Raw genomic sequence first — 22,420 nt, 5'->3', positions numbered from 1 at the left:
GCGTGTGTTTTCATCCGGAGGCTCCGGTTTTTCCCACCAGTCCCGAAAGACGTGCTCGTTAGGTGAGTTGGACATTCTGAATTCTCCCTCCGTGTACCCGAACAGGTGGCGGAGTGTGGCGACTAGGGGCTTTTCACAGTAACTTCATCGCAGTGTTAATGTAAGCCTACTTGTGACAATAAAGATTTAAAAAAAAAATTACTCATCACTTGAGACCAATAGAAACTAACCACATTGTGCAATAAATGTTAACAACAAAGTAAAATGTAATCGTCATTAGAGGACATGCATCACACCTCAGGCGAGGAGCAAGGTTGAGAAGGTAGGGCCTTCATGAATAAATTCAGCCGGGACTGGGAATTGAACCCGCGCTGCTGGCCTCTCTCGGCGTCACGAATGAACCGTCCAGCCGACTGAGTAAACCGACCCCCTCATCAACAGCAATAGTGCATGAGATCCCCGTAGAGATTCAACACTTGACGAATTATGAAATCATCATAATTTCTGCTATTTTAAATGCAGATTGCAATTCCGAGGATTTATTATCAGGGTGCAGAATTCCGAGAGCAAGGGGGTTATGCTGAACGTGTATGAGTAACTCGTGCGGCCTTACTCTGGAACATCGCGCCCAGTTCTGGGAGCCACACGGATGTGAACACTTTGGAGAGAGTGGGGAGAAGATTGACGAGAATGGTTCCAGGAATGAGGAACTTCAGCTCTGAAAATAGATTGTGGAAGCCGGGGCTGCTCCCCGGAGAAGTCTGAGAGGCGATTTGATCGAGATGGTCAATGTCCTGAGGGATCTGGACGGGGGTAGATAGGCAGCAAGTGTCCCCACTCGGGAAAGGACTGAGAATGAGAGGGGGGGGGGAGGGGGAGATCGAAAGTAATTGGCAGAAGAAGCAAAAGCGATATTAGATTTCACAGATTTCATAGAATTTACAGTGCAGAAGGAGGCCATTCGGCCCATCGAGTCTGCACCGACCCTTAGGAAAGAGCACCCTACCCTACCCAAGCCCACACACCAGGGGCTGGTTTAGCACACTGGGCTAAATCGTTGGCTTTTAAAGCAGACCAAGGCAGCTTTACATTGTGGAACCATTCTCGTCAATCTTCTCCCTACTCTCTCCAAAGTGTTCACATCCGTGTGGCTCCCAGACTTGGGGCAGTAGGGTAGCATGGTGGTTAGCATAAATGCTTCACAGCTCCAGGGTCCCAGGTTCAATTCCCAGCTGGGTCACTGTCTGTGTGGAGTCTGCACGTCCTCCCCCTGTGTGCGTGGGTTTCCTTCGGGTGCTCCGGTTTCCTCCCACAGTCCAAAGATGTGCGGGTTAGGTGGATTGGCCATGCTAAATTGCCTGTAGTGTCCTAATTAAAGTAAGGTTAGGGGGGGGTTGTTGGGTTACGGGTATAGGGTGGATACGTGGGTTTGAGTAGGGTGATCATGGCTCGGCACAACATTGAGGGCCGAAGGGCCTGTTCTGTGCTGTACTGTTCTATGTTCGATGTAAGGCAGGTGAGCAGCACAGTTCAATTCCTGTACCGGCCTCCCCGAACAGGCGTCGGAACGTGGCGACTAGGGGCTTTTCACAGTAACTTCATTTGAAGCCTACTTGTGACAATAAGCGATTTTCAATATAGCGAGTGGTTAAGGTCTGGACTGTTCCGTCTGAGAGTGTGGTGGAGGTAGGTTCCAATCTCCCGAAATGGAATTCGACTGTGGGGTGCGCGGGGATTCCGGGGAATGGCACTGGGCGAATTGCGGAGAGAGCTGGCGCAAACATGATGGGCTGAATGGCCTCCTTCTGCCCTGAGTCTCCATCTGGCTTTGTGACAAACATTCATCAATCGCAATGGTCAGATTAGAACCACCCTGATCTCTTCTGGTTGGCTAACAGTGATGTCCATCAAACGTTGATCTGTTGTCCCACCCCCTCCCCAGCCCTCTCTCGGGCTCAACCAGTGCAGCAAACGTCAAGTCGACTAAAAAGTTCTGATGCAGTAAAACGAGAGGAATTTGGCAAACGGAGGAGTAGGGGGCGGGAGTGGAAAGGAGGGTTCGGGACTCACACAGGGAAAGAGGCAGAGGGCAAACGACCTGCACATCAGCCAGAGACACTTCAAACTTTGGCAAAAAAAAGTTTGCCGGAGCTAACGCAAGCGGTAAGGACATTTCTCATCACACTGTAACATTCTTTTGCGAGCATGTGTGCAAGAAAGAGAATAAAATATCCTGACAGCAGTCACTCCAGGTTGAAAATCGAACGAAAGATCCGATTTTTAAAAAACAATATGCTGCTGGTACAAAATAGAATGGCAAACCGTTTTAAAGTTGGTTCAGAAGTTTAAAAAATATATGTATGTAAACAGGAAAGTGTTGCAATCAATGTTCCAGCAATAAATCGAGTTGTTTGAACAGATCGTGCATGGATATAGTCAGATACAATCATAAAAAGTACCATCCAGCATCAATCTATGTTTTAACCTGTTTTTTATGAAACCCCTGGAGTGAAATTGAGAGGTTGCAATTTCAATCCCAGCTCTTGGCATTTCTGTTTACTGTGATCCATTCCACATTGTTGGATGGGAGCAAATTCCTTAATGTCAGGAAATCCAGACTCGGGACCTCTTCTCTTCAGAGGCTAAACCCCTGTTCAAATAATCTTCCATTTCACGCAGTATTTTCGACTCTGCCTGCTTTAAGAATATAACTTCCAACTTCTGAAACTGCAATGATTTGCCTTTGAATTGTTTTTTTTTTCTCTCTCTCCACCCTTGAGAGCAAATCTGCTACACAGAAAATAGTTGGGCTCTCTAACTTTCTTGTTAACTTTTTTCTGTTTAAAGGATAGAAAAAAAAATCCTCCCTCCCTCACCATGATAAATTGGCTTCCCCTCTGTGAAAGAACCATGGCTGATTTCGGATTGTGCTTTTGTTTTAATAAAATTGTTTCACATGACTCGGCCGCGTTGTTGTGCTCAGGGATAGACTTGGACATTTCATTTCTTCTCAAAAAGAAGTTTGCTGCATTTGCTTCATGAAACACACAGAGCTGGAAGAGTAAATTCTTCCCCAAAAGCATGTGTTTTTTGGGCGGTCTTGGCTACATTGCCATTTGGAAAGTACGAGATCCCCTTTGTTCAAAATTGGAAGGGACCCCAGTGAGTAGTGATGATTTGGAAAGGTGTTGCCTAGTCGGTAGGTCACAGCCCCTGGTGTGATTTTGTTATTCACTCAATGGATGAGGGCGTCCCTGTTAAGCCAGCGTTTGTTGCCCATCCCTAATTGCCCCTTGATAAGGAGGTGGCACGCCACCTTCTTCAACCGTTGCTGTCCAAGGACAGCACGGTAGCACTAGTGGCTAGCACTGTGGCTTCACAGCGCCAGGATCCCAGGTTCGATTTCCCCGCTGGGTCACTGTCTGTGCGGAGTCTGCACGTTCTCCCCGTGTCTGCGTGGGTTTCCTCCGGGTGCTCCGGTTTCCTCCCACAGTCCAAAGATGTGCAGGTTAGGTGGATTGGACATGCTAAAATTGCCCTTAGTGTACAAAAATAAATGGTTAGGAGGGGTTATTGGGTTACGGGGATAGGGTGGAAGTGAGGGCTTAAGTGGGTCGGTGCATATTCGATGGGCCGAATGGCCTCCTTCTGCACTGGATGTTCTATGTGGTGTAGGTACACCCACAGCGTTGTTACAGAGAGAGGAGTACAACGTGTATTTACTTAGTTTTTATTTTTCCAATTAAGGGGCAATTTAGTGTGACCAATTCGCCTACCCTGCACATCTTTTTGGGTTGTGGGGGTGAGACCCACGCAGACACGGGGAGAATGTGCAAACTCCACACGGACAGTGACCCAGGGTCCGGGATCGAACCCTCGGCACCGTGAGGCAGCGGTGCTAACCACTGTGCCGCATTGTATTTCCAATTAACCCTCTACAATTGGGCCTGAGCCTCCAGTTATTTTTTTTTTTCGATCCTGGGACGTGGACATCACAGGCTGGGCCAGCATTCATTGCCCGTCCCTAATTGCCCTTCGGGGGCAGTTAAGAGTCAACCCACATCGCTGTGGGTCTGTAGTCACATGTAGGCCAGACCGGGTAAGGACGGCAGATTTTCTCTCCCGAAGAACATTAGTGAGCCAGATGGGACAATCGGCAATGGTTTCATGGTCATCATTAGACTTTTAATTCCAGGTTTTAATTGAATTCATATTTCACCATCTGCAGTGGCGGGATTCGAACTCGGGACCCCAGAGCCCATTATCCTATGTCTCTGGTTTATTAGTCCAGTGACAATGCCACTGTGCCACCATCTCCCCCAGAGAGGTGCAAGTATCAACCACGTGGCTTAGTTGGTGTCTTGCCTCTTGTGCAGATAGCTCTTCGCATTCCAGCGGCCTGAATAAATCCTGATGGACTGACAGTCCAGTGCAGTGCTGGGGGGGTGCTGCACTGTCAAAGGTGGCCAGCGTACAAATGGTGGGATGTAAAACAAGGCCCTTGCCTGCCCTCCCGGGTGTGCGTACAATTTACTGAGGTGCAGTTTCAAAGCGAAAGTTCTCACTCCTGCCCTGGCCAGGCCAATGGTTGTCCCTGGTACGACATCGCTGTGTGTGGGATCTTGCTGTGCACACATTGGCTGCTGTGCTGCCCACAGTACAGCAGTGACGGCACTTCATTGGCAGCAAAGCGGGTTGGAATAAACAAAGAACAATACAGCACAGGAACAGGCCCTTCGGCCCTCCAAGCCTGTGCCGACCATGGTACCAGCCTAAACTAAAACCGTCTGCACTTACGGAGTCCGTATCCTTCCATTCCCACCCTAATGTAGGAATGCCAATGTGATAAGTGCCATATCAATGTAAAACTTTCTTTTTCAATAAAAATCTTTAAAACTTAAATTTTGCGAGAATTCCGTTTTTGTGGCTCGGGCTCTTTATTCAATGAGGTTTTTTTTTTTGATTTGTTCACGGGATGTGGGCGTCGCTGGCCAGGCCCAGGATTTATTGCCCCTCCCTAATCACCCCTTGAAAAGCTGGCGGTGAGCTGCCTCCCTGAATTGCTGCAGAGCCTGAGGTGTAGGTGCACCCACTGTGCTGTTAGGGAGGGAGTTTCAGGATTTTGACCCGGCCGCAGTGAAGGAACGGCCGATGTATTTCCAAGTCAGGATGGTGAAGGATTTGGAGGTGACTTGCAGGCGGTAGCGTTCCCATGTGTCTGCTGGTCCCTTGTCCTTCTAGGTGTTGAGGTTGTGGGTTTGGGTGCTGCAGAAGGAGCCGTGGTGAGTTGATGCAGGGCACCTTATAAATGGGCTGCCCTTGTGCTTTGGTGGAGGTAATGGATGGGGTGCCAGTCAAACAGGCTGCTTTGTCCTGGATGGTGTTCAGCTTCTTGGGTGTTGTTGGAGCTGCGCTCATCCAGGCAAGTGGAGAGTACTCCATCACATTCCTGACTTGTGAATTGTCGATAGCAGACAGGCTTTGGAGAGTCAGGAGGTGAGTTACTCACTACAGAATTCCCAGCCTCTGACCCACTCTGGTAGCCACAGTATTTATATTTACAGAGAATTTACAGTACAGAATTTTAGGCCCATCGAGTCTGCACCGGCTCTTGGAAACAGCACCCTACCCAAGGTCCACCCTTATCCCCAAACCCAGTAACCCCACCCAACACTAAGGGCAATTTTGGACACTAAGGGCAATTTATCATGGCCAATCCACCTAACCTGCACATCTTTGGACTGTGGGAGGAAACCGGAGCACCCGGAGGAAACCCACGCACACACGGGGAGGATGTGCAGACTCCGCACAGACAATGACCCAAGCCGGAATCGAACCTGGGACCCTGGAGCTGTGAAGCGATTGTGCTACCCACAATGCTACAGTGTATATGGCTAGTCCAGTTCAGTTTTTGGTTAATGGTAACCCCTCAGGACGTTGTTAGTGGATGATTCAGTGATGGTAATGCCATTGAATGTTGCTGAGAAATGGTTAGATTCTCTCTTGTTAGATATGTTCATTACCTGACACTTGTTACTTGCCAAGCCTAAATGTAGTTTAGGTTTTGCTGTTTGGATTGCACGGTATTAATAACTGCCGTAAACGGTACCTGACCTTTAATACCTTGCCCCTTTAAGAGGCTTGGAACCCTGGGGGACTCCGCCTCTGGCTACACCCCCAGGAAACGGTATAAAGGATAAGGCTCCATGCGGTGAGCACACTTCTTTCAGATGCTGTTCAGTTCTCTGTAGATTAAGGCCTTTTGATTACCGACCTCGCTCTCGCATCGTAATTGAGGGTGCCTCACTGTTGTTGAGTCAAAAACCAGGAACTCCCTCCGTATGATAATCTATAATCTTTATTAGTGTCACAAGTAGGCTCACATTCACAGAGCAATTAAGTTACTGTGAAAATCCCCTAGTCGCCGCACTCCAGCGCCTTTTCGGGTACACGGAGGGAGAATTCTGAATGTCCAATTCACCTACCAAGCACATCTTTTGGGACTTGTGGGAGGAAACTGGAGCACCCGGAGGAAACCCACGCAGACACGGGGAGAACGTGCAGAATCCACACAGGCAGTGGCCTAAGTCGGGAATCGAACCTGGGACCCTGGCACTGTGAAGCAACAGTGCTAACCACCGTGCTGCAGTGCCGCTTAACGTGAAATATATTGGTTTTTTCTTCGGTCCCTTCATGCGGACACAGACTGCTTGTGTATATGAGGAGTAGAAAATGTTGCTGAGAGTTGCACAATCATCACGGAACATCCCCATCTCTTTTTTTTTTCTTTTTTTTTCTTTTTATAAATTTATAAATTATTTTTTCCAATTAAGGGACAATTTAGCGTGGCCAATCCACCTACCCTGCACATTTTTTGGGTTGTGGGGGCGAAACCCACGCAGACACGGGGAGAATATGCAAACTCCACACGGACAGTGACCCAGAGCCGGGATCGAACCTGGGACCTCGGCGCCGTGAGGCGGTTGTGCTAACCACTAGGCCACCGTGCTGCCCTAACATCCCCATCTCTGACATAATGTTGGAGGAAAGGTCTTGGTGAAACATGTGAAGATGGTTGGGCCTAGGACACTACCCTGAGGAACTCCTGCAGTGATGTCCCAGGACTGAGATGATTGATCTCCAACAACCACACCCATCTTCCTCTGTGCCAAGCATGGCTCCAACCAGCGGAGCGTTTTCCCCGATTCACGTTGACTCCAACTTTACTGGAGCTCCTTGATGTCACACTCGGTCAAATGTTGCCTTGAATGTCAAGGGCAGTCACTCTCACCTCTTGAGCTCAGCTCTTTTGTCCATGTTTGGACCAAGGCTGTGATGAGGTCAAGAGGTGAATGGGCCTGCTGGAACCCAAACTGAGCGTCAGGGAGCAAGGTATTACCAAAAGCACTGTCAACGACCCCTTCCAGAACTTTGCTGATGATGAAGAGTAGACTGATGGGGCTGAAATTGACCAGTGGATAGGACATACCTGGGCAACTTTCCACATTGCCAGATAGATTCCAGTGTTGTAACCGACATTCCCATCACTGAATCCTCCACTATCAACACCTTGTGGGTTGCCCAACTGGACCAGCCATATAAATACTGTGGCTACAAGAGTAGTCAGAGTCTAGGAATCCTGTGGTGAGTAACTCACCTCCTCACTTTCCAAAGCCTGTCAACCATTTACAAGGGACAAGTCAGCAGTGTAATTGAACGCTCCCCACTTGCCTGGATGAGTTCAGCTCCAACAACACTCAAGAAGCTCCACACCATCCAGGACAAAGCAGCCCCGCTTGATTGCTCCCCCTTCCATAAACATTCACTCCCCCCCCCACCACCAGCGAACAGTGGTAGCCGAGTGTACCATCTACGAGATGAAGTTGGAACTCATCAATATTCCTTAGACAGAACCACGACCGCTACCATCTAGAAGGACAAGAGCAGCAGATACCTGGGAACCCCACCACCTGGGGGTTCCCCTCCAAGTCACTCACCATCCTGACAATAATAATCATTGAGCAGCACGGTGGCGCAGTGGTTAGCACTGCTGTCTCATGGTGCTGAGGTCCCAGGTTCGATCCCAGCCCCGGTTCACTGTCCGTGTGGAGTTTATTCATTCTCCCCGTGTCTGTGTGTGAGTTTCACCCCCACAACCCAAAGATATGCAGATTAGGAGAATTGGCCACGCTAAATTGCCCCATAATTGAAAAAAATTAATTGGGCATTTTAAATTTTAAAACAAAATAAGAATAATCTTTATTGTCACACGTAGGCTTACATTAACACTGCAATGAAGTTACTGTGAAAATCCCCTCGTCGCCACACTCCGGCGCCTGTTCAGGGACACCGAGGGAGAATTCAGAATGTCCAAATAACTGAACAGCATGGGCGCGATTCTCCGCTGCCCATGATGGGTCGGAGAATAGCGGGAGGGCCTTCCCGACATTTTACCCGCCCTCCCGCTATTCTCCCCCCCCCCCCTCCCCACGGCCGCCCCACGACACGAATCGCTGCTCGCCGTTTTTTACGGCGAACAGCGATTCTACCCAGGCCGATGGGCCGAGTTCCCAGGCCTTTACGGCCGTTTTCACGAACGCAAACACACCTGCTCTCACCGTTCGTGAAAACGGCCGCAAAGTGTCGTCCCCGAGAACCATGGCACCGATTGGCACGGCCGCACCACGGCCGTGCCAAGGGTGGCATGGGCCTGCGATCGGTGGGCACCGATCGCAGGCAGCGGGTCCGATACCCGCGCACTCTTTGTTCCTCCGCCGCCCCGCAGGATCAGTCCGCAGGGCGGCTGAGGGGCATGACGGCCCGCACATGCGCGGGTTTGACGCATATGCGTGATGACGTCATCCGCGCATGCGCGGGTTGGAGCCGTCCAACCTGCGCATGCGCGGCTGACGTCATCGTGCGCGTCAGCCGCCGTGACGCTTGGCGCGCGGGCTTAGCGACGGTCGCTAAGCCCGCGATGCCGTGCTTCACGGGGCCGCGCCGCTAGCCCCGCCCGGGGGGGAGAATCGGGTCCCGGGAGGGGGCGCGGAGGCTGCCGTGAAACATGGCCAGTTTCACGGCAGCCTTTACGACTCGCCGCATTTGCGGAGAATCGCACACCATATCTTTCGGGACTTATGGGAGGAAACCCACGCAGACATGGGGAGAACGTGCAGACAGTGACCCAAGCCGGGAGTCGAACCTGGGATGGCTGGCGCTGTGAAGCAACAGTGCGAACCACCGTGCTACTGTGCCGCCTTGACTTGAAACATATCGGCCGTTCCTTCACTGTCGCTGGGTCAAAAACCTGGAACTCCCTCTCTGACAGCACAGTGGGTGTACCTACACCTCGCGGGGACTGCAGCGGTTCGAGAAGGCGGCTCACCACCCCCTTCTGACGGACAATTAGGAATGGGCATCGAATGCTGACCGAACCAGCGACGCCCACACCCCATAAATTAATTTTTTAAAAAACATGCCTGGATCGCGCCTGTTAATGAAGGTGCGGTGAAGAGTAAACGATTGTGGGGATATTATTGTAGATTTCTAATGTAACGATCAGCAGTTTACTCGAAGTGAAAGGTTCTGCCCAGTTGTTAATTTTATACAAATGTCACGTACAGTGAAGCCTTGTTAAGATTACTGGCTGGGCCCAGACAGAAAACTGGTATTTATGAGTCTGACTGTGAGAATCTGTAGGGAAACATGAATCTAATCTGGATTTCCACTCTCGTGTGTTATGTCAGTGAGCCTCGCTGTCTGCACTGCATTGGTAGCGGAGGATTCGTCTGCTGTGTTACAACGCTGGCAGGAAAGTCTAGTCTAACTCCCAATCCTGAATTGTATTTACACAATTCCCTCTTCCAGGCAGCGCGTGTGACGTTAGTTCCTTTGGTGGGCGAAGACAATTTGTGCACAGTCGGAGGAGCTGTGGGTGGGCTCTTCGTTTTCTACTCCGTTGTGCCTCCTGGTGGATGGAGCGTGGAACAGCAGAGGCTGGCTGCACTGCTGGTCCAAACCCTGACTGTCCTCCAGATTTAAGGTCAAGGTGTGGTCGCAGACACGTCAACAAAGAGACAGGAAAGGGTAAAATAGTAGGGAAAAGCCCCATCTTAGATTCCCAATGATAATTTTGGTCGCGTTTTCCTTGGATTTTATAGACTGGAATATTGTGCTGCCAGTCGAATATAAAAACTTGAGATTCACAGAGTTGGGTCAGGCTGGATCACTAAAGGTTGCAAAGCCAGGTCAGACAAAGGGAGTAACGATACAGATCTCCCCTTTCTAATTGAATGGTGGAACAGGCTCGAGGGGCTGAATGGCCTCTTCCTGTTCCTGAGTGTCTCTCCCTTGTTTTTGCTCCTTAAAACGCTGCCTGAAAGGTGGTAGAGGAAGAAGCCTTTATCACATTTACAACAATACTTGGATTTTCCACTTGAGGTGTCAATAGACTTCAAGGTTATGGATCAAGAGCTGGAAGGTAGAATTGGGCTGGTTTAGTTTTTAGGCTGGTGTGGACAGGATGGGCTGAATGGCCTCCTTCTGTGCCTACGCATGTGTATATACTAAAAGGGCTATATAAATGCGGGCTGTTGTTCCATTCTGCTGAACAGGAATGATGCTTTTCAGCAACCTATGCTATGTTCGTAGTCTTGTCTGTGGCTTACACTGTGTACATTACCCGCCACTTCCGACATTACAATTTTCTGTCAGTGTTTGTAATGTAGAAGTCCAGTGATGAGGAGGGATCTTATAGAAACATTTAAAATTATGAAGGGAATGGATAGGATAGATGCGGGCAGGTTGTTTCCACTGGCGGGTGACAGCAGAACCAGGGGACATAGCCTCAAAATAAGGGGAAGTAGATTTAGGACTGAGTTTAGTAGGAACTTCTTCATCCAAAGGGTTGTGAATCTATGGAATTCCTTGCCCAGTGAAGCAGTTGAGGCTCCTTCATTACATGTTTTTAAGGTAAAGATAGATAGTTTTTTGAAGAATAAAGGGATTAAGGGTTATGGTGTTCGGACCGGAAAGTGGAGCTGAGTCCACAAAAGATCAGCCATGATCTAATTGAATGGCGGAGCAGGCTCGAGGGGCCAGATGGCCTACTCCTGCTACTAGTTCTTATGTTCTTATGATAGTGATAATGTTTACAGTGAGAAAGTCCCATGTCAACATTTGCCTGTCACGTTGCAGTGACAGATTGCCTATCACTAGGTGGCGCTGTTGTACCTCATTCACCTGTTATCATAGAACATAGAACAGTACAGCACAGAACAGGCCCTTCGGCCCTCAATGTTGTGCCGAGCCATGATCACCCTACTCAAACCCACGTATTCACCCTATACCCGTAACCCCCCCCGCCCCCGCCCTTAACCTTACTTTTTTTTAGGACACTACGGGCAATTTAGCATGGCCAATCCACCTAACCCGCACATCTTTGGACTGTGGGAGGAAACCGGAGCACCCGGAGGAAACCCATGCACACAGTGGGAGGACTTGCAGACTCCGCACAGACAGTGACCCAGCCGGGAATCGAACCTGGGACCCTGGAGCTGTGAAGCATTTATGCTAACCACCATGCTACCCTGCTGCCCCTCAGTGGATTCTATCACCTCAGTGGATTCTACACATTCTCCAGCCACTCATCCGGGGTCTGGAAATCTTTTGTGTTGGACCTGGCTCCACAAGAAACTAATATTAGCCGCAACTATCGACCCCCATTTGAGCCCCTGTACAGGAAAAGCTGCATTGTTGGCCTGGCAACCCGCCCAACCTGCTTCCTGCCTCTTACCAACGTCTCCGAGGGTAGGGCCACAGCGCTTCTCATAGGATCGCACAATCAGACAGCACAGCTGAAGGTTATTCGGCCCATCTTGTTTGCGCTGGCCCTTTCGAAGACACCGAGGGAGTCTCGGTTCCCTCCCATGCGCTGCTTTCTCCCCGGTCTCCCATCTGGCAGCCGGGGATACTGACCACTACGCTACCGAGGAAGTGACATTCTGCGCTCCCTCCACAGCCTTGGAAGTAGAAATCCCTTTTGAAAGTCGCTATCGAAACTGCTTCCACCAACTCGGGCAGTGCATTCCAGAACATAGCCAACCTGCGTGTAAAAATAAAACGTTCTCCTCGTCTCCCCGCTGGCTTTTCTTTGCACCAATTGTCTACAAAGTATCCTCTGGCTATTAGCCCCCCCCCCCCCCCCCCCACCCCCTTCGCCGATGGCTTACTGTGGTAGTATGACTAGAGGTACTACGGTACCTGGGTGTGAGTGTAGAAGGCTCGCTGCCCATTGGCCCAAGTGTTGCCTTCTCATTAGTCAAGAGGAAGGTAGCTCCACCTACCTGGCGGAGTATAAGAACCCGTGTTTCCCAGCAGCCATCGCTCTTTCCGTACTCCTGCTGCTGGGCAGACTTCTTGTCGATTAAAGCCTTCGATTCGGGCTACTGCTTCGTTTCTGTGTTCATTGATCGCGCATCACAATCATTTTCTCCTTAATCTTTCTGCCAAAACTCCTCATCGTCCTGAACACCTCCCTTGAGGCCACCTTCAACCTTCTCTGCTCCAAGGAGGACAACCTGGCTTCTCTCGTTTCTCGACACATCGGAACTTCAGCAACCCTGGTATCATTCCGATGAATTGCCTTCTGAGCCGCCCAATGGCTTTGACATCCTCCCTCGTGTGTGGTGCCCAAAATTGAATAAGAGTACTCCAGCTGAGGCCTAACTAATTCGTTGTAAAGATTTAGTGTGACTTTATTCTGTTTGCCCCTGTTGATAAAGTGAAGACTCCGACACCCTTTTTAAAAAAAAAACTTGTCTTGGCCCTCTTTAAGTAATAGTTACGTGAACCACCCGGTCTCTTTGTTACAAACATCTTGTAACTTTTGCTTTCTCCTCCCAAAGTGTCTGGCTTTTACAGTTCTTATTAATGCTTGTGCGCTTTGAAAGCTGCTCCATATATCCACTGGCCTGCCAATAAAAACTGCTGGTTCCAGAGCACCAGCCCCACGTACTTCAAACATTTCTTTTTTAAATTCAGAGTGCCCAATTCATTTTTTCCAATTAAGGGGCAATTTAGCATGGCCAATCCACCTACCCTGCACATCTTTGGGTTGTGGGGGTGAAACCCACACAAACACAGGGAGAATGTGCAAACTCCACACGGGCAGTGACCAAAAGCCGGGATCGAACCTGGGACCTCAGCGCCGTGAGGCAGCAGGGCTAACCACTACGCCACCGTGCTGCCCCCAGATACTTCAAACATAACTAATCAGTGAGTAAGGTTCATAAACTCAAAAAACGTATTGGGCTGCTTGGCTGGGCTGACGGGGTTGGAACACGGCAAATGGCTGGGCTGCAGGTCTATAACTTTCCCCTCTTCCCGACAGAAAGAATCCCAACAGTGCAGAAGGAGGCCATTCGGCCCTTTGAGTCTGCACCGGCCCTCCGATAGAGCATCCCACTTGGGCCCAATCCCGCATCCTATCGCCGTAGGCCCACCTAACCTTTGGACACAAAGGGACAATTTTGCATGGCCAATCCACCTAGCCTGCATTTCATTGGACATCTTGACCCACGATGTGCCACATTCGTATTGAGTTTACAACTGTATTTTTTTATTAATTTATTTTACAGGATGTGGGTATCACTGTCCAAGACAGCTTATAATAATAATAATCGCTTATTGTCACAAGTGTTTTTTATTTTTTTTTAAAAATTTAGAGTACCCAATTATTTTTTCCAATTAAGGGGCAATTTAGCATGGCCAATCCACCTATCCTGCACATCTTTTGGGTTGTGGGGGCGAAACCCACGCAGACACGGGGAGAATGTGCAAACTCCACACGGACAGTGACCCAGGGCCGGGATTCGAACCCGGGTCCTCAGCGCCGTAGGCAGCAATGCTAACCACTGTGCCACCGTGCTGCCTATTGTCACAAGTGGGCTTCAATGAAGTTACTGTGAAAAGCCCCATATGTTGCCCATCCCTAATTGCCCTTCAGAAAGGTGAGTGGCTTCTTGAACTGCTGCCAACCGTGTGGTGTAGATACACCCACAGCGTTGTTAAAGGCAGGGCGTTCAAGGATTCTGGAACAGCGAGAGTGAAGGAACGGCCAATATATTTCCAAGTCAGGACGGTGAGGGACTTGGAGGGGAACCTCCAGGTGGTCACGTTGCCCTGTGCCTGCCACCCTCGTCCTTCTAGACGGCGGTGCTTGTGGGTTTGGAAGGTGGCGTCGAAGGAACCTTGTTGAGTTCCTGCAGTGGATCGAGTAGCAACATGTAGACTACACAGTTGGACCTTGGACCGTACCGGTCTGCTGTTGGGATGACCCAACTTCCCCAGACCCACTTTCCTGCAGCACAGAAGCAGCAGCAATCCCGTTGGTCCCACTCCCCAGGCATATCCTTGCAATCCTTACTCCTTCGGGTGGTCCATAGCCCGGAAAGAGTCCCCGTTTTGAAAGCCACGATTGAACCTGCATCCACCGCCCCATTGGGCAGCGCGTGATCCAAATCCTAAATTGCCCGCAAAATGTGTTCCCTCACGCACCTTTGGTTCCTGAAATCTGTGCCCTCTGGTGATGGACTTGTCCGGCCCAGGGATTCGGGTTTCTGTCTTTACTCAATCCTATCTAAATCGTGATTTTTAAAGACTTCTCTTTGCTTTCTCTGAAGCAAACAATCCCAGCTCCAGTCTGTGTGAATGGCTGCAATCCCTCATCCTCAGAACCGTCAATTCACGCGAGACGATTAGTAGATTAGTAGATTAGTAGATTTGGGGCCTCACGGTAGCATGGTGGTTAGCATCAATGCTTCACAGCTCCAGGGTCCCAGGTTCGATTCCCGGCTGGGTCACTGTCTGTGTGGAGTCTGCACGTCCTCCCTGTGTGTGCGTGGGTTTCCTCCGGGTGCTCCGGTTTCCTCCCACAGTCCAAAGATGTGCGGGTTAGGTGGATTGGCCATGCTAAATTGCCCGTAGTGTAAGGTTAATGGGGGGATTGTTGGGTTACGGGTATACGGGTTACGTGGGTTTAAGTAGGGTGATCATTGCTCGGCACAACATCGAGGGCCGAAGGGCCTGTTCTGTGCTGTACTGTTCTATGTTCTATAGAAGGGAACAGTGGTTTTAATCAGCTAGATCTGTGCCTGCCTGTGACTGCTCTGTACTGAGTGCCGCCTACAGGCTGCAGGTTTATATACCACCCCCGAGGGGGCGGGGCCACAGGCGGAGCCCACGGGGCATCAACATAGTACAGTACAATACAGTGGTGCATTGAGGGCAGCACGGTAGCATGGTGGTTAGCATAAATGCTTCACAGCTCCAGGGTCCCAGGTTCGATTCCCAGCTGGGTCACTCTGTGTGGAGTCTGCACGTCCTCCCCCTGTGTGCGTGGGTTTCCTCCGGGTGCTCCGGTTTCCTCCCACAGTCCAAAGATGTGCGGGTTAGGTGGATTGGCCATGCTAAATTGCCCGTAGTGTCCTAATAAAAAGTAAGGGGGTTTGTTGGGTTACGGGTATAGGGTGGATACATGGGTTTGAGTAGGGTGATCATGGCTCGGCACAACATTGAGGGCCGAAGGGCCTGTTCTGTGCTGTACTGTTCTATGTTCTAATATGTTCACCCCACACACCACACGAGGAAAAGCAGGTCGCATTGGATTTCGGTTTCTAGGTGTCGCATATCGGCCTACTTACAACGCAACAGCCAAGGCCGAGGCTAGCTGTAGCCTACGGTAAATAAAATGGTTGGAAAAGTAAGGTCACTGAATAATAAACACAGGGAACCTGTAACAAGGGTTATCTGCACTTCTGCTCCCAAGATAAACAGTGCGACAAACAGCAAGGCTTTCTGCACTAAAGGCCGGGTGTGTGGCCGGCTGACGAGGATGGTGTTAGGCTCAGGTCAGGCACTTGCCTCCCTACGGGGTACAAAAGAAGTTTCCCAATGCTTTCGGTTTTATCGACGAAGGACAGCGGCACAGTGGTTAGCACTGTCTCCACACGGCGTCAGGGAGCCGGGTTCGATTCCCGCCTCGGGTGACTGTCTGTGTGGAGATTGCAGGTTCTCCCCGTGCCCGCGAGGATTTCCTCCGGGTGCTCCGGTTTCCTCCCACAAGCCCCGAAGTTGCGCAGGTCAGGTGGGATTGCGGGGGGAGTGGGTCTCGCAGGTCGGTGCCGACCCGATGGGCCAAATGGCCTCCTTCCGCGTTGGAGGGATTCGATGGACTCTTTGGACTTCTTTTCGGATAGTTGGACAAAGGTTTGGCCGAAGAGGTCGCTTTTATCAAGGGCGCGACTTTACGGCCACGCTGCATCTGAAAGACGGCTCGCCTCGGCGCAGCGTGGCCGATAGAGCCGGGAGACCCCGTTCCCAGGATCTACCCGGCTTGCTACGCCTGGTGAGATCCAACCCGACGATCTCACGAGACGTTGTGATCACTTTTTAGCAAATCTGCATATTAAAGCAAGGCAGCCAGCCTCACTGTAATGTGCAGATTCCTGAGTTACCCTGAGGCGTGGGATCTGTCCTCTTTGCAACTGGGGGGGTCTTGGGCAAATGCTGTTCAGTGCTGGTCTCCACAAACAAGGGACCAGGCGGAATGACACCTGTGGGGGTTTCCCCAGGGGATTGGAGGCCCCAGGTGCTTTCCCATGGGGCAAGGTGGCACCCTGGCACTGCTGGTGCCACTTGGCACCCTGGCATTGCGAGCCTTGCACTGACAGTGTCACCTAGGTGCCAGGTTGGCACTGCCAGGGTACAAGGGACCCTCCCATAGTGTGTTGGGGCTTATTGGGGGGGGGGGGGGGGCGCGTTGGGGGCTTTGCTACACTGAGATGCTCAGGTGAATGGAGCTCCTCAGTGCACACTAAAGGGCTGATGTGCGGCCTCAGCTAAACATGTTCGCTAGGCCAAGGTGGGATTTGAAACTGAGAATGAGAATTTTAAAATTGAGGGTTTCCCAGTGGTCAGAGTAGGCCAGAGCATATGGTTGACGAGGGGTGGGGGTGGGGGGGGGGGGGGGGGGGGGGGGGGTCGCATGGGTCTTGCATTTGCAATAGATTTTTAATCCACAGATTGTTAGCAGCTACCATGAAGTGGCAATATCGCTGGTCCAGCCAGTTTTAAAGGCATTTTGCTGGCGCACCATAGCACTGAATTAAATGCCAATATTGCAGGGATGTTACCCCTGTGTGCAGCATTATAGAACATAGAACAGTATGGCACAGAACAGGCCCTTCGGCCCTCGATGTTGTGCCGAGCAATGATCACCCTACTCAAACCCACGTATCCACCCTATACCCGTAACCCAACAACCCCCCCTTTAACCTTATTTTTTATGACACTACGGGCAATTTAGCATGGCCAATCCACCTAACCTGCACATCTTTGGACTGTGGGAGGAAACCGGAGCACCCGGAGGAAACCCACGCACACACGGGGAGGACGTGCAGACTCCGCACAGACAGTGACCCAGCCGGGAATCGAACCTGGGACCCTGGAGCTGTGAAGCATTTATGCTAACCACCATGCTACCGTGCTGCCCCTGGCATTGCGAGACATTTTTCTACATTACAGGCCTGATATAAATAACAGCGAAAATCTGGCTCTTGGCAAGGGGGCCATCCACAAGGTAATGGTTTAGAGAGTTTTCAATTGAATCATAAAAAAATCAGCATAAGCCCATGGACATGACTAAAGGTCAGATCACTGAATGGATAGCCCGTTCGTTCCAACGATAGATTTTGCCTTGTTTGTTAAATCTTCTGCAGTTGGAAGGCTGTCATATTGCAGCTAAACACAAAGAAGGTCAGAGTTGCGCCTTGGCATAGCGCCTCACACCCCAACATGCTCCAATGGATGAGTTATCCTTGATTATTCCAACGCACCCCTGGCTGACCACCCACATATCAGCCGCTGTGAGATTGAGATCGTCCAACACCCTGATATCCATGTCCGTACTCACACCAGGGCCCAGTCACAGAATTGTAGAATTTACAGTGCGGAAGGAGGCCATTCGGCCCATCGAGTCTGCACCGGCCCTTGGAAAGAGCACCCTACCCAAGCCCACGCACCCACCCAGTAACCCCACCCAACCATTTTTGGACACGAAGGGCAATTTAGCACGGCCAATCCACCTAACCTGCACATCTTTGGACTGTGGGAGGAAACCGGAGCAGCCGGATGAAATACACTGGGAGAACGTGCAGACTCTGCACAGACAGTGACCCTAGCCGGGAATCGAACCTGGGACCCTGGGGTTCTGAAGCAACTGTGCTAACCACTGTGCTACAGTGCTGCCCTTCTTATATTTTATCATAATTACCGATGATAAGCCGCTGCTTGGCCTGTTTCACGAAGATAAGGCAGTGCTGCCGATTGCGTCTGCCCAGATCCAGAGGAGGGTTCAGCTCTTGGCTGTGTATCTGTATTCCTTTGAGCACCGCCTTAGAACCCATCGCCCCCACGCTCCCTGACCCACGTTGGCTCCCATTAAGCAACACCTAGAATTTTAAATTCTTCTCCTATGAGCAGCACGGTGGCACAGTGGTTAGCACTGCTGCCTTACGGTGCCGAGGGCCCGGGTTCGATCCCGGCCCTGGGTCCCTGTCTGTGTGGAGTTTACACGTTCTCCCCGTGTCTGCGTGGGTTTCGCCCCCACAACCCAAAGATGTGCAGAGTAGGTAGATTGGCCGCACTAAAGTGCCCCTTAATTGGATAAAAAATAATTGGGTAATCTAAATTAATTTTTTTTTAAATTCTCCTCCTAATCCTCGCCTCGCCTCTGTAATAATAATAATCGCTTATTGTCCCAAGTCGGCTTCAATGAAGTTACTGTGAAAAGCTGCTAGTCGCCACATTCCGGCGCCTGTTCGGGGAGGCCGGTACGGGGATTGAACCCGCGCTGCTGGCCTTGCTCTGCATTACAGGCCAGCTGTTTAGCCCAGTGTGCTAAACCAGCCCCTAATCTGCCCCGGCCCCAGAACCCCCGGAGGTATCTGTGCTCTTCTAATTCTGGCCTGACGCGCTGCCCAGATATTGAATGCGGCACCATTGGAGTAGTAGCCTTCAATGGGCCCGAAGCACTGGAATTCCAAATCCCGCTCACGGGATCTCCCGGCTTCTATCGCCCGCACTCTGCCGCGGCGAGTTGTCTTCCTGGACGCAGTGAGCCCATTGGATCGCGCCCATTGAGTTTGTAAATGCTGCGATGTAAATCCCACCCCCCCCCCCCCCCCCCTCCCCCCGTCATTGTGGACAGGTCTCTTTTTTTGGCCAATCTGTACATTAGAGCGAGGTGGCGAGCCTCGCTTTTTCTGTGCTGATTCCCGACGTATCTGAGGCTTTGGGATTCATGCCCTCAGCCTCGGGAATGTTGGGTGAGCGCCGATCAGCACTGGGCCCCACAAATGGGGACCGGACGGAACGGCACTCATGGGGGGGGTCTCCCAGGGGGTTGGAGGCCGCCAGCTGCGTGCTCTTTGGGCAGGATGGTGCCCTGGCACTATTGGCGCCACCTGGGTGAAAGTTGGGGGGGAGGGGGGGGTGGGACCCTCCCTCCCTCCCATAATGCGTTTGACTGGGGTGGTGGTGGTGTCCCGATCTCTCTCTACGACAGGGGAGTTCTGGCGAGCGGAGCTCCCCACTGTACAAAACGGGGCTATGTGAGGCCTCGGCCGCGGGTGCCCTGTTCAGACCCCAACGGGCCACGTTGAATGGCCACTGCGAGCGCCGGCAGAACACGCTCGCAATGGGACTTTGTTTCCTTTTGGGAAAATCGCGTCAATTATTAAGCCTGCAATCAGAAGCTAGTCTTATTTGTAGCTGATTGTTATGCGAGAACAATCTTTGGGGCAGCACGGTAGCATGGTGGCTAGCATAAATGCTTCACAGCTCCAGGGTCCCAGGTTCGATTCCCGGCTGGGTCACTGTCTGTGCGGAGTCTGCACGTCCTCCCCGTGTGTGCGTGGGTTTTCTCCGGGTGCTCCGGTTTCCTCCCACAGTCCAAAGATGTGCGGGTTAGGTGGATTGGCCGTGCTAAATTACCCGTAGTGTCCTAAAAAGTAAGGTTAGGGGGGGGGGGGGGGGGGGGGTTGTTGGGTTACGGGTACAGGGTGGATATGTGGGTTTGAGTAGGGTGATCATTGCTCGGCACAACATCGAGGGCCGAAGGGCCTGTTCTGTGCTGTACTGTTCTATGTTCTAACATGAAGTCCATTCATGTCCTTTACGGAAGGGAAGTCTGCCGGCCTTACCTGCTGTGGTAGTACAGTATGACTAGGGAGATCATATTACCTTAGAACCAAGCTGCCATTGGTACAGCAGTCCCGCTGCCCATTGGCCCAGGCAAGTCATGTGCCTCTCTGCCAATTGGCTGTGGCTAGTCATGTGACTCCTCGCCGATTGGCCGAGAGGATGGTAGCTCCGCCTACAAGGCGGGGTATAAAAGCTCGTACCAGCTGGCAGTCGGCCTTCCCTTGTAGGACCACTGCCGGGCTCACATCTAGCTTATTAAAGCCTGATATTTGGATCCTCTCTACGACTCGTGTCCGATTGATGGTACATCACCTGGTCGGGCCTACATGGGACTCCAGAGCCACGGCAATGTGGGTGACTCTCAACTGGCCACGTCAGCCACTCAACTGTGTTGATGATGGGCTACGAATTCTCGTCCGGCCTGCGATATGAAAGAATAAACAGAAAACCCCCATTTCACAATTTCTTCCTATTAACCTCACCCAATTGATTTTTCAGGAATTAGACATTGGCCTGTAATGCGCTGTAATGTTCTATGTTCTAAAATAGTGTAGATGGGCTTTAGAGGGGTTTCACAGGTCGGCGCAACATCGAGCTTCGAAGGGCCTGTAATGCGCTGTAATGTTCTATGACATAGAATTTACAGTGCAGAAGGAGGCCATTCGGCCCATCGAGTCTGCACCGACCTTTGGAAAGAGCACCTCCACCCTATCCCCATAGCCCAGTGGCCCCACCTAACCTTTCTGGACACTAAGGGACAATTTAGCACGGCCAATCCACCTAACCTGCACATCTTTGGGCGGCGGGAGGAAACTGGAGCACCCGGAGGGGACCCACGCAGACGCGGGGAGAACGTGCGGACTCCGCACAGACAGTGACCCAAGCCGGGAATCGAATCCGGGACCCTGGAGCTGTGAAGCAACTGTGCTAACCCCTGTGCTACCGTACCGCCCTATCGATGATGCCTGCTTAAGGGGTGAAGGTGCCCGTCGCGGAGCAGCTTAAAATGAGTGACCCATTCAAAGCAAACAGGAACGAGACTGCAGCATGGGAGTGAGACTGGAGGGGCCTGGCACAAGATGGGGGTTCATATCCATCATGGTTCAAAGGTCACCTGCCAGATTGCCTGACCTCATTCCTTAAGCCTTCCAGGCATTCACATTCCGACTGCCTGATCCCCTCCCTTCCCCCCACCCCCTCCGTTTTACAAAAAAAAAATCCAGTTTCAGAACACGTTCCCATCTGGAATGGCTTATCTAGTCTGAGGTATTGGGTGAGGCAGTAAAACTGAATCGCAGTTCCTGACAAGGCTGCGACACACCACACTTTTTTCCCATGATCTCATCAACCGCCAGAGTTTGGCTGAGCTGATGATTAATTTTTGTGGTTTCGTTGAGTTCATTCTGGGCCGCGGTTCATTTTTTAAAAAAATAAACCCCCCCCCCCCCCCCCCCCCCTCCCCCTTGTAACTAGCATTGCCAACCCCTCCAGAATGGGCTTGGAGACTCCAGGAGTTGACAATCAATCTCCAGGTCGCTGCTGTGTATTCGACGCTGGAGAAAAATCACCGGGGCATCGAAAAAAAATAAATTGCCGTTTTGTCACTCCAGAACGAGGGGCTCACTCTTCGAAAACAAAGGGGCCGCTCCTTTAAGCCAGAGATGAGGAGGATCCTCTCTCTGAGGGTCGCGAGTCTCTGGAACTCTCTTTCTCAGAAGGGAAGAGGAATCTTTGAATATTTTTAAGCCAAAGCGAGATAGATTCTTGATTAACGAGGGGGGGGGGGGGGGGGGGGGGCGTGAAAGGTTGTCGCGGGTGGGCAGGAACGTAGGGTTGATTTTCCAGTCGGGTCAGGCATGATCTAATTGAATGGTAGGTAAAGTCGCCATAGTCCCAGATGACCCCTTTGATGGGGGGGAGAACAGACTGGTGGTGATTTAACCTTTTCCCCACACCTCAGGCGAGGGACAAGGTTGAGAGGGTGGGGCCCTTCATGAACAACCTCAGCCAGTACGGGGATTGAACCCGCTCTGCATCACGAACCAGCCGTCCAGCCAACTGAGCTAAACCGGCCCCCTGTTGAATGGTAGAGAGGGCTAGAAGGGCTGAGTGGCCTCCTCCTGCTCCTAATTCGAATGTTCGTACGTATTTTCTTTGA

The 22,420-nt window shown here is 51.3% G+C and overlaps 1 protein-coding gene across 1 annotated transcript in view; it reads left to right on the top strand.

Annotated features, from left to right (window-relative positions):
* Positions 1-1,962: 1,962 nt before the first annotated feature.
* The window catches only part of LOC119956572 (cdc42 effector protein 1-like), a 34,081-nt gene continuing 13,623 nt past the window's right edge, over positions 1,963-22,420 (top strand). The window contains exon 1 of the mRNA XM_038783885.1: positions 1,963-2,163. The gene's annotated coding sequence lies outside the window, so the exon portion shown is untranslated. The remainder of the gene's footprint in view (positions 2,164-22,420) is intronic.

The sequence above is a fragment of the Scyliorhinus canicula genome, chromosome 23 (assembly GCF_902713615.1).
Source record: "Scyliorhinus canicula chromosome 23, sScyCan1.1, whole genome shotgun sequence".
NCBI classification, from domain to species: Eukaryota; Metazoa; Chordata; class Chondrichthyes; order Carcharhiniformes; family Scyliorhinidae; genus Scyliorhinus; species Scyliorhinus canicula.
Note: the sequence above shows the minus strand (reverse complement) of the source record. Positions and strands in the feature narration are given on the sequence as shown.